This window comes from Lynx canadensis, chromosome F1 (assembly GCF_007474595.2).
Source record: "Lynx canadensis isolate LIC74 chromosome F1, mLynCan4.pri.v2, whole genome shotgun sequence".
In the NCBI taxonomy this organism is placed as follows: domain Eukaryota; kingdom Metazoa; phylum Chordata; class Mammalia; order Carnivora; family Felidae; genus Lynx; species Lynx canadensis.
Genome location: NC_044319.2, coordinates 35,518,849 through 35,526,757, shown reverse-complemented (window position 1 = coordinate 35,526,757; position 7,909 = coordinate 35,518,849). Strand labels below are relative to the sequence as shown.

The window sequence follows — 7,909 nt, the reverse complement described above, 5'->3', positions numbered from 1 at the left end:
TGAGTTCAAGCCCCACATCACTGTCAGTGCAGAGCCTCCTTGGGTTCTCTGTCTCCCTCTTTTTCTGTCCCTCCCCTGCTCACTCTCTATCTCTCTCTCTCTCTCCAAAATAAATAAACATTTTGAATAAATAAATAAATAAATAATAAAAGTTGTTCCCTACTACACATCATACACAAAAATGGATCATAAATTTAAGTATACAACTTAAAATTGTAAAACTTCTAGAAGAAAACATAGCAGAAAGTCTTTGTGATTTTGGCTTAACCAAGATCCCATAGATACGATGCCAAGAGCACAGTCCATAAAAAGAATAAGTTGATAAATAAGACTTTGCCAAAATTAAAAACTTCTGCTTTTCAGAAGTCACTTCTAATAAGAGAATGTAAAGACCAGCCACAGAACGGGAGGTAATATTTGCAAAGCTCATATCTAATAAAAGACTTGTATCCAGAAAACATAAAGTGCCCCCTAAATTTTACATTAAGAAACAAACAATTTGTGCTGGCTTCAGAAGCACATATACTAAAATTGGAACAATACAGAGAAGATCAACATGGCCCTTGCACAAGGATAACATGCAAATCTGTGAAGTGTCCCATTTTTTTTTTTTTTATGCCATGACTTCACAGGGCAATAAAGGGTTCACATTAAAAGAGAAAAGCAGAAATTGTGGTTTATATACACAATGGAATACTACTTGGCAACGCGAAAGAATGAAATATGGCCTTTTGTAGCAACGTGGATGGAACTGGAGAGTGTGATGCTAAGTGAAATAAGCCATACAGAGAAAGACAGATAGCATACATTTTCACTCTTATGTGGATCCTGAGAAACTTAACAGAAGACCATGGGGGAGGGGAAGGAAAAAAAAAAGTTAGAGAGGGAGGGAACCAAACCATAAGAGACTGTTAAAAAACTGAGAATAAACTGAGGGTTGATGAGGGGGTGGGAGGGAGGGGAAAGTGGGTGATGGGCATTGAGGAGGGCACCTGTTGGGCTGAGCACTGGGTGTTGTATGGAAACCAGTTTGACGATAAATTTCATATTTAAAAAAAGAAAGAAAGAAAAACTGGGGGCGCCTGGGTGACTCAGTCCCTTAAGTGTCCCACTTTTGATATCAGCTTCAGGTCATGATTTCACAGGTGTGAAATTGAGCCCGGCATCGGGCTCGGTGTTGAGCTCTCTCTCTCTCTCAAAATAAATAAACATTTCTAAAAAATAAAATCTTAAAAAAAAAAAAAACAGAAAAGAAACAATTCAATTTAAAAACAGAGCATAAAATTTGAACATATTCTTCACCAAAAATTCTTTAAAAACTAAACAGACATCTACAACATAATCCAACCATTTTCCCAAGAGAAAAGAAAGCATATATGTCCATACATACAATACAATTGATTACAATTAAAATTTCCGTTTCTCAGTTGCAATAGGCCCAATAAGGGGCTCAGTAGTGCTTTCACTCCATGTGGCATCAGCTGGGGTGGCTTGAAGGACATCTGGGGACTGGCACAGTGAGGGTCCTCTGGTACGAACTCTGAGGGTCTCGTAATCTTGCCTCATTTCATCCTGCCACCCTCCGCCCCACCCCACTTCCAAGCTCTACCCATGTTGATCAACAGGTATTTCCCAGACTTACCATTCTCAGGCATCTCCAGGTCTAGGTCTAACATGGTTTTTTCTTCTCTCTCCTTGACTAACTCCTATGCATCCTTGAAGACTCAGTCAAGGTGTCACCTCCCCCAGGAAGCCTCCTCTGATACCCCCTATCCCCACACACTTCAGTTTGCATTAAGTAACCCTCCATTATATTCCCACAGCATGTGTTTCCCTTCTTTAAAGCACTTCTCCCTCTGTAATGGATTATTCCTTTTATTTCCCTGTCTCTCCCACTAGACTCTCCGCTCTTTAAGAGAAGAAACTTGTCTTCTCAGTGTGTGGGATATGGTAAATGCTCAGTATGCTGAATCAGTGAAGGATGTGACTATAAAAGAGATTCTGTAAATGAAAATGGTGTCAAAATACCAGATTAGCAGCAGGGCCCAGCACCTGTAAAAGGCCACAGTGAAGCAGGTTCTCCTGGACCCAAGATGAGTTGAGTTCAAGTGTATAAAGCATTCTTGAGCAGTGCCTCATGTGCGGTAAGCAGGTCTTCAGAGGAAGAGCTGACCTTGTTAAAAATTCTTTCTGCTCCTCCATTAAGCGTTTCCTTAGAATGAGACCTTGAGTGAGTGACTTCAGCACCTTTCCACCTGTTACTCTTCCTCCTCAGGCTCTGGGAGTTCCCTGAGGTTAGAATTCCCGAAAGAGGAATCCTCTGGAAGAGGAAGTATTCAAGGCTTACAGTCTGGGTGTGTCTTTGTCTTGGCAAAAGCTTAGTCCCTGTGCCAGTGCCGTCGGCTTCTTTCTCCTACTGGCTTCCATTGCAGCAGGTGGATGCGGGCATTTCCACCTGCCGGGTGTTTCTGAGCTTCCCCAGGCCTGGCAGCACTGAGGAGAGGCAGGTGCAAGTCAGTGACACATGTCCCTGGTATCTGCCACCCTGGAATCAGCACCCACCTTCTCTTTGGGTCATTGGGGTGGAGTGGACCCTCTGGAATGAAAGCCAGTTACCCCTGGGGAGAAGGCTTGGTCTGCACCTCACTTTGGAAGAAGTGCCAGGTTCTTCAAGTTTCCTCAGGCCTGACTCTTGCCCTGCCTTTCTGGGGTGACCGAGTGCTGAAAAGTCCCAGATTCCTCCTCATACCATTCCTGCCCCACCCTCCCAGGAATTTGGGGAAACTTGAGCATGGCAGTTTTAGCCTGAAATGTGATTAATATTTGGTGTTGGGAAAGCCAGAATTCCGAGCTAAGCTTGAAATTTTGGGGATGAGGGGAGGAAAGGGGAATTTCCAAGATGGCCCTGACAGGAAAGAGGGCAGGGTCCTGGGTAAGAAACTTGAGTGCAGAGAGGGGGTCTGAGAAGGGTTGATGGGGAAACACCCCAGGATAGAAGGGCTGAGAAGGAAGGCATGTGAGAATGGCAGATGTAGGGTCTTAAAGAACCATGCTAGGGGCAAAGATAGAGGGAGACTCCTGAGGAGGGATGCTAGAGTCTGGTGGGTGATCTGGAGGAAAGAATGGAATTTGGTACTTCTGTCTTGTGTTTTCAGGTCAACCTCACTTTCTCAGGAGCTCTTCTCTGATCACACAGGGTCTCCCAGGGCAACACTGTTCTAATCCTTACCCCACGCCAGAGTCAGACGCTGTGAGTGCAGACCCCAGCTTTTCCATGACTAGCTCTATGGCCCTTGTCCAAATATTTAAGCTCTTTCCCCCTAAATTCCCTCAATCTGTGTAACGTGGCCGAGAATGGTATCTCCTCACAGGGCTATAAAGAGGAAATAAAACAATACATTGAAAGAGTTTAGCTCAGAGGTCAGCTCTTGAGTGGTAAGGGCAACGTGATGGCAGTGACTGGTTAGCCATCTGTTTCTTCTACCACTGAGAGGCCTGTGGGGAGCCAGGGCTGCATGTGTTGTCTGCTACCGTGTCCTCAGAACCTAGCACAGTGCCTGGCACATGACAGGGGCCCAGTGGGTATTTTTTGAATGACTGCATAAGTGACTAAGGTGAGCTCAGGTTAGGGCCCTTGTGGGGGTTGGGGCACAGGGTTATAGGTCACTGTGTGCACCCTCCATTTTTCTCTCGGTGACCCCAAGTTAAAAAAAAAAACAACAGACATCGAGGTTATTCCTGGATAGAAGGCCTGTGAGCAACCACTTTTCTTTCCTTCTTTTTCTCTGTTGTCTCCACAATTTTTCCCTAGCAGAGCAAGGATTACTTTTCTAATGGTTAAAAAAGAGAAAATGCTCGTAGAGCTTTGTTTCCAGTAGAGCAGAATGTCTTCCCCCTCCTCTCCCATCCCCTCTTTCCCCACCCTCACCGGCCCACACTGGTAAGGACGCTTGTTTTTTTAAAAACTCATGTTAAGGGACACTGGGGTGGCTCAATCAGTGAGGCGTCTGACTTCAGCTCAGCTCATGTCAGAATCTCGAGATTTGTGAGTTCGAGCCCCATGTGGGGCTCTGTGCTGAGAGCTCAGAGCCTGGAGGCTGCTTCAGATTCGGTGCCTCCCTCTCTCTCTGCCCCTCCCCTGCTCACAACCTCTCTCTCTCTCTCTCTCTCAAAAACTGGATAAACATTAAAAGAAATATTGTATTTTATTTATTTTGTAAATGTTTTTATTTATTTTTTGAGAGAGACAGAGCCAGAGGGGGAGGGGCAGGGAGGGAGAGGGAGACACAGAATCCCAAGCAGGCTCCAGTCTCTGAGCTGTCAGCACATAGCCCAGCGCGGGGCTCAAACTCATGAGCTGTGAGATCATGACCTGAGCCGAAGTTGGACACTTAACCAACTGAGCCACCCAGGCGCCCCTAAAAGAAATTAAAATAAAATAAAATAAAATAAAATGTCATGTTAATAAAATCCTGAAGGCGGTACAAAAAAGAAAAAGAGGGTGAGAGAGAGAGAGAGAGAGAGAGAGAGAGAGAGAGAGAATGCTGTTAAACAAACCTAACACTGAACAAGATCTGGAAGGGACAAGACGGAGAAGCAACTGAAGGAAACACGTGGGTAGGTAATTCGGGGAATGGATCCTGTTTCTGCACTCCTGCCCATCACCCTCTCAGCCCCCCAGTGCCCCTTGGAGGTCTCACTAGCTGCTTCCTAACAAGGGAATTCTCAAAGCACAAAGCCATGGGGATGAGGCTCCTGCTTTTCTTAAGAAGGATCTGAGGGGCGCCTGGGTGGCGCAGTCGGTTAAGCGTCCGACTTCAGCCAGGTCACGATCTCGCGGTCGTGAGTTCGAGCCCCGCGTCAGGCTCTGGGCTGATGGCTCAGAGCCTGGAGCCTGTTTCCGATTCTGTGTCTCCCTCTCTCTCTGCCCCTCCCCCGTTCATGCTCTGTCTCTCTCTGTCCCAAAAATAAAAAAATAAAAAACGTTGAAAAAAAAATTTAAAAAAAAAAAATAAATAAATAAAAAAATAAAAATAAAAAGAAGGATCTGACTGAAGCAGGATCTGACTGTAAAAGGATCTTTGTGGGGGCACCTGGGTGACTCTGTCGGTTAAAAGTCCAACTCCTGATCTTGGCTCAGGTCATGTTCTCATGGTTCGTGAGTTCAAGCCCCACATTGGACTTTGTACGGACATCGTGGAGCCTACTTGGGATTCTCTCTCTCTCTCTCTCTCTCTCTCTCTCTCCCTCCTTCCCCTGCTCATGCTCTCTCTCTCTCAAAATAAGTAAAGAAACTTAAAAAAATAAATAAAAGAATCTCCCTGTGTTTAGAGGGAAAGAGTATTTTCAGCCCTAAATCTTGTGGTGCTCAGCAAGGAGCATAAACATGTGTGGCAAGGAGTGAAATGTCTCCTGGTGCCCACCAGGACACTGCCACTTGGTGGCCATAGAGTATTAGTCTCCAGAGACCCGGCACCCAGGCTGGGGGAAGCACTAGGGGCTGCCTGTGGGGGAAGGAAGGACAGTGGTCTGGAGGGAAGGCACCTGGGCTAAGAGTTGGGGTGCTCATGTTGGAGGGCTGACTCTACGTGGCTGCATGACCCTCCAGTCACTGAGCCTCAGTTTCCCACCTGGAAAACGATGATGGGAACATCTTCCCTACATCTGAGAATCTGGAATATAAGCAATACCATATGTGAAAATGCTTTGGAGAGTGTGAAACGGTGACAGACTCCTGTTGGTGAAGGGGAAGAGTGTTGGTGGAGAAGCGCAAAGCATGGGCTCCCCTTAGGGAGTTATACTTCTGTTGCTTGCATTTTCAAATTAGAAAATGTCTATTGAGTTCCCCCCTTCAGCTAGGAGTGGCCCTATATATTATGTAGTCTCGTCCTCATTTGCCCCAAGTTCTAGATGAGAACACTGAGGCTAACAGAAGCCAGCCTTATGGGACTAGCCCACAGTTGTACAGCGGGCAAGCCACAGAGCCAGGTCTCAAATCTGGCCCGTTTTTCTCAGTCTGACTCAGAGTGAGCAGTTTGTGTTGGTTTGCCCAGGACTTTTCCATCTTTCAGACTGAAAATTCCGTGTCCCAGGAAAAGTCTCAGTCCCAGGCAACGCGGGATGGTTGGTCAGTCCAAGTTCGGGGCTTATTCCATAATTCAGCATTGTTTGACTCCTGGTGGGGCTTTAGACCCATGGGAACCAGAAATTATTCACCTGCTTCTTCCTGAGGGAGGGATGGTTCAAGTTCCCCACCTTGGGAAGACCTCTCTACAGGTAGGACTAACATGAAGGAACTCAACCAAGAGGCCAAGTGGCGGCTCCCTCCCAGTATCGGACTTGTGTCTCTGTTTCTGTGACTTCCATCACAGAGCATGTTGTAGCTTGCTCTTAGATAAATAGGTAGAGAGAAAAGGCAATTCTTCCTTTCCAGATGAATGCCCCTCCCTGGGCACCTTGTCAACCCTTACACATGTATGCAGCACATGATTTGTAACACAGGGCAAGAATGGTCAATCCCATTTCTCCCAATGAGGAAAGTGAGGCACAGAGAGGTTCACTTGTCCAAAGTTACAGAGCCAACAACTGTCAAAATTAGACCCAAGCCAAGTCTTTTAAGGTTTAAAATTTAGAGTTTATGGACTTCTGAATGTTCATAGGTGGACATCAGAAAGGTTGTATGTTCTGTACATTGGGGGGGTTCATTCCATATATTTCATGAATTTCTCAAAGGAACATAGCAGACATCTTGGATCTGTAGTCTGGGCATGATTAACTTTTTCTGTGTTTAACCATTGATGGTGCTACAAGCTTTAGGGATGGCAAGTTACTCTGACACTTACAATGTGCTTCAGTGTTATTGTGCTTCAAGTGCATTGGACAAAGCGATTAATTTTACTTGGATACAACTGGTTACATGAAATTTTTTTCTCTTCTTGTTTGATAATTCTTTAGTATCTGTAAAATATCATGTTCACAATTTTTTTCTTCCGGTACCACATTTGGTTTAATCTCCAAGAAAGGTGCACACACCGAAAGAGAAAGGACTATACAATTCAACTCTTCCATAGCGAAGGTTGCTTGTCTCTACCTCTTCCCAGGGGCTGATTGTCATGGACACTGGGGGAGAATCATGTAAACCCTTTGGGCCTGACCTCTGTGATTTTTCTACGTTAGGACTTTACCTAAGGGGCACCAAAGAAAAGTGTTTCTATGGAACAAATTCAGGAGCCCTTTCCTACTGGTCAACCCACTTAGTGGGCAAGCTCTTTGCATTAAACTCACCCTAACTTATAGGTGCCTGTGGGGAAACACGAAAAAACTCTGCAATCGTGTATGCTTTTGGAAGTTCCCATTATCTGCCATTCATTCCTTCACTCATTCAATAGACATTTATGCAGTATCTACTACGTGTTACGTTTTGGATGCAAAATAATGAACAAGACAGACAAGATCTCTGACATTATGGAATTTATACCCAAGCAAGAAACTGACCTTATGTTCTCTAACTGAAAGATTGATTTACCAAAGGAGAACCATCTAGTTGCTAGCTAGAATGCAGTCCTCTGATGAAGGAAACAGTGCTGAGAGGAGACCAAGCAGAAAAGAATGAAGTGGGGGGGGGGGGGCAAGAGGATTTCTGGAGGAATTGCAACATGCTTTAAATTTGAGCCTTCAGATGAAAATCTTAGCTCACTTCTAAGAGATACCAATGGCTGGCTCCCACTCAACATGCCAAATGGAATGAATCCGTACCTGGAATATGGTGGAGGTTTAACCCATCCACTGGAATAATCCTCTAGGATTAGTAAGTTTAAGCAAAACCTCTGGCTTTCTGGATAGACTGGATCCTAAGAGTTGGGATAATACCACAACAGAGTGCTACTGGCTGGGGTCTTCATGCCTGCCT

The 7,909-nt window shown here is 45.2% G+C and overlaps 1 non-coding gene across 1 annotated transcript; it reads left to right on the top strand.

Annotated features, from left to right (window-relative positions):
* The first annotated feature begins 501 nt into the window (after positions 1-501).
* LOC115505777 lies at positions 502-608 on the top strand. Its single transcript, XR_003966134.1, has one exon. It is a non-coding gene; the product is annotated as a U6 spliceosomal RNA (small nuclear RNA).
* Positions 609-7,909: the final 7,301 nt, after the last annotated feature.